Source organism: Rhinolophus hipposideros (genome assembly GCF_964194185.1).
Source record: "Rhinolophus hipposideros genome assembly, chromosome: 13".
In the NCBI taxonomy this organism is placed as follows: Eukaryota; Metazoa; Chordata; class Mammalia; order Chiroptera; family Rhinolophidae; genus Rhinolophus; species Rhinolophus hipposideros.
Window position 1 is genome coordinate 30,713,300 of NC_138059.1, and position 4,458 is coordinate 30,717,757.

At 47.3% G+C, this 4,458-nt stretch overlaps 1 pseudogene across 1 annotated transcript; it reads left to right on the forward strand.

Annotated features, from left to right (window-relative positions):
* Window positions 1–1,370: 1,370 nt before the first annotated feature.
* Window positions 1,371–2,426, forward strand: LOC308506540 (glyceraldehyde-3-phosphate dehydrogenase-like; annotated as a pseudogene). Its single transcript has one exon. The product of its transcript is annotated as a glyceraldehyde-3-phosphate dehydrogenase-like (transcript).
* Window positions 2,427–4,458: the final 2,032 nt, after the last annotated feature.

Below are 4,458 nucleotides of genomic sequence, written 5' to 3' on the forward strand. Positions count from 1 at the left end.
ACAGAAGTTTTATAACTAAGGATATAAAGAAAAAGCAACATTGAGACTTGTTGGAGGGGCAGAGATGCGAACCAGGCTCGCCCCAAACCTCCATGTGGTAGAAAAAAATTGGGAGAGATATCACAGCTGTGGAGGTTTCTCAAGGAGAAGCAAGGGACTCCAGTCCCACACCAGTCTCCCCAGCCCAGAGTACTGGTGCCAGGAAGAGTAGCCACCACAACATCTGGTTGTGAAACACAATGAGGATTCCGACCATCTAAGTGGGACAGAAGGCTGAGGGAAACCCACATGTTCTTTCAAATGGCCTTCGCACAGACTCAGTCACTCACCAGCACTCAGCCTGGGCTCCGGTAGAGGGACAGTGACTCAAGGAGTTGGTGTGTTGAAGGCATATGGGGGGCAGACTGAGATGCATGGCTTCAGGCTGAGGGTTGGGGGACAGTCAGCATTTTCCTGGTGTGGGGTCCTTCTCCCATGCAGCCAGCAGGTAAGAGCCATCGTTCCTGTGTTGAGCCCTCCCCCACAAGCCAATCTGAATATGATTACAGTGTTTTCCAACGTAATCCATTCTGGAAGAAAGTTCAAGTTCTGAAACATTCGAAAACCAAGGCACAGTTTCCCCACAGAAAGTAATGCAAAATGGATTAATCCATTCCAGACCTTTAAAATCAACCCCTAAAATGGCAAATTTAGCATGAATTTTATTATCTAACGATACCATAGATCCATAAAATTTACAGCATTCATAAACTGAAGAGTTCATCAACGGAGATGTTTGAAAAAGAAGATACCACTATAGTCTGGTTAGCTCTGCTACTCCACCTGCTGACTCACTGAGACCTCACCCCACCCAACTCCCCCAATGCCTGAAACACTTTCTTAGGAATTAGCCAGCAACGCCCACATTGCTCTTTTTCTTGGAAAATTATTGGAGTCCTCAGACTCCAGACAGGAGGTGACTGACCTTGGTGTGCTGTGAGACTTTTGCTGAGTAGCTCCAGGCTCAGCACTTGCACCAAACCAAAATTTACAATAGCTTGGTGACAACAATTCTTCCCATTCTAGTGACTCACTGAGGTCCTGCCTCACCCAACTTGCAAACCGCACAAGGCTTTATCAGTGGCTGAAACTCACAGGAGCCGGCAGGTCTCCAGGTGTCCTGGCTTTTCTTGGAGCTACCCTAGGTCTGGTGCTGGTGGCAGGCATTCTCAGTTCACAACGTGGCTTCCCCCCTGAGACTCCAGGTTTAGCACAGGCAGCTAACAGCCACGGATGGCTTTGTAGCTCCTACCATGTAGTCCCTGGGTGGTCACAGGCAGTGTGTGACCTGGGCCTACACCAGAGCCCCTCTCAAGAGGCCCCAGGCTCTCTGCTCCTCCCCTTCAACAGACAGTTGTGTCTTCTTGCACAGTGACAGCATAATCCTAAAACGTGATGGTGAAGGTCGGAGTGAACTGATTTGGCTGTGTTGGATGCCTGGACACCAGGGCTGTTTTTAACTCTGGCAAAGTAGATGTTGTCACCATCAGTGACCCCTTCATTGACCTCAACTACATGGTCTATATATTCCAGTATGATTGCACCCATGGCAAGTTGAAAGGCACATCCACTGCTGAGAATGGGAAGCTTGTCATCAATGGAAAGCCCATTACCATCTTCCAGGACCGAGATCCTGCCAACATCAAATTGGGTGATGCTGGTGCTGAGTATGTTGTGGAGTCTACTAGTGTCTTCACTACCTCGGAGAAGGCAGGGGCTCACTTGAAAGGTGGAGCCAAGAGGGTCGTCATCTCTGTCGCTTCTGTGGATGCCCCATGTTTGTGATGGGTGTGAGCAATGAGAAGTATGACAAGTCCCTCAAGATTGTCAACAATGCCTCTTGTACCACCAACTGCTTGGCCCCCCTGGCCAAGGTCATCCATGATAACTTTGGCATCATGGAGGGACTGATGACCACAGTCCACACCATCACTGCTACCCAGAAGACTGAGGATGGTCCCTCTGGGAAGCTGTGGCATGATGGCTGAGGAGTTGCCCAGAACATCATCCCTTCTTCTACTGGTGCTGCTAAGACTATGGGTAAGGTCATCCCTGAGCTGAATGGGAAGCTCACTGGCATGGCCTTCTGTCCCTACCACCAATGTCTTGGTTGTGACCTGCCACCTGGAGAAAGCTGCCAAATACAATGACATCAAGAAAGTGGCAAAGCAGGCATTGGAGGGTCCCCTCAAGGTCATTCTGGGCTATACTGAGGACCAGGTTTTTTCTGCGACTTTAACAGTGATACCTACTCTTCCACCTTTGTTGCTAGGGCTGGCATTGCCCTCAATTACCACTCTGTCAAGCTCATTTCCTGGTATGACAATGAATTTGGCTACAGCAACAGGGTGGTGGACATCATGGTCCACATGGCCTCCAAGGATTAAGAGCCCCCTGGGCCACCAGCCCCAGCAAGAGGAAGAGAGAACCGCAGCTTTTGGGTAGTCCTTTCCCCAAACTGATCCCCCAACACACTGAGAATCTCCTGACCTCCAGTTTCCATCCTAGACCCCCTGAAGAAGAGGAAGGGCTGATGGAGCCCTACCTTGTCATGCACCATCAATAAAGTTCACTGTACCTAGCCGGAAAAAGAAAGAAAAGGAAAAGGGGCCCCAGAACAAACATACTTGGAGATTGGCTTCAGACCACATCAGAGCACCACACAATTAGCCCCACAAGTGGCACACCAAAAGGATGGTCTCAACAGGCACCAGAGCCCACTGGGGCAAATCCCACTCAGTGGAGTAAGCCTCATGCACAGCAGCCCATAAGCTGTGGATGAGGCCAAACGCTACAGCCAATAAGCCTGAGGGTCGATCCCACTCACTGATGTGCCAATAGCAATCAAGGCTCAACTGTAACAGGAGGACACACACAAGGGACACTCCTGGAGCACCTGGAGTAGGTGATCAGGGAGACTGCCAGGGCCGCACAGGCAGGGCACCTACTACGTAAGGCCATCTGGCAAGAATGGGAGACATAGCAGATCTACATAAAAACAAACAGAGAGGCAGCAAAAATGAGGAAACAAAGAAATACGTCCCAAATGAAAGAACAGGAGAAAACTCAAGAAAAAGAACTAAATGAAATGGAGGCAAGCAACCTACCAGATACAGAGTTCAAAAAGTGGTTATAAGGATGCTCAAAGAACTTAGTGAGAACTTCAACAAAGAGATTGCAAGCATAAAAAAGGATATAGAAACCACAGAAAAGAACCAGTCAGAAGTGAAAAATACAATAACTGAAGGGAAGAATGCACTAAAAGCAGACTAGATGAAGCAGAGGATCAAATCAGCGATTTGGAAGACAAAGTAGTAGAAAATACCAAATCGGAACAGCAAAAAGAAAACAGAATAAACAAACAAAAAAATGAAAATAATTTAAGAGACCTCTGGGACAATATCAAGCATCACAACATTTGCATCATAGGCATACCAGAAGGAGAAGAGAGAAAGCAAGGAATTGAGAATCTATTTGAAGAAATAATAACTGAAAACTTTCCTAACCAGGTGAAGGAAATAGACATACGAACCCAGGAAGCGCAGAAAGTCCCAAACAAAATGAACCCAAACAGGCCCGCACCAAGACACATTATAATTAAAATGGCAAAGATTAAAGACAAGGAGAGAATCCTAAAAGCAGCAAGAGAAAGACAACTATAATTTTAACTTATAAGAGAGCTCCCATAAAATTGTCAGATGATTTCTCAACGGAAATTTTATAGGCCAGAAGGGATTGTCACAAAATATTCAACGATGAAAAGCAAGAACCTACAACCAAGACTACTCTACCCAGCAAGGCTATCATTTAAAATCAAAGGACAGATAAAAATTTTCTCAGACAAGACAAAGCTAAAGGAGTTCATCACCACCAAACCAGTATTACAAGAAATGTTAGAGGGACTCCTTTTTTTTTCCCCTTCTTCCGCCTACCCGCCCCCACCCCGACTCAGGTTCAAGGGTTCAAACCATTGTTTCTCAGTCTAGTTGTGTAGGACACAGCTCCCTGGCCCATGCTGGTATTATGAGCGTTGTGTTCTCCCGGACTGCTCAGCTGCTCTTGGCAGCACATGGTAGCCCATGGCAGCACAGCAGCTGGCAGCTGCCCACCGCTCATGCCGACCTCCGGCTGCTCACTGCAGCCCAGCTCCAGGGATAGCCGTTGTTCACAAGGTTAGCTGTAGAGGGCGCAGTTTACTGGCCCACGTGGGAATCAAACTTGCCACCTCAGTGTTAGGAGCATGGCGCTCCAACTACCTGAGCCACCAAACGGGTCCATGATGTATCATTTAGAATGCTTTTGGTTGCAAGCAATAGTAAACTTTAATTTACACTGGCTTTAAAAAGGAAGAAAGTTAATATCACACGAAACAAGATATGCAGAGCAGAGCAGGCTCCATCCAGTAACAGTAAAATTACT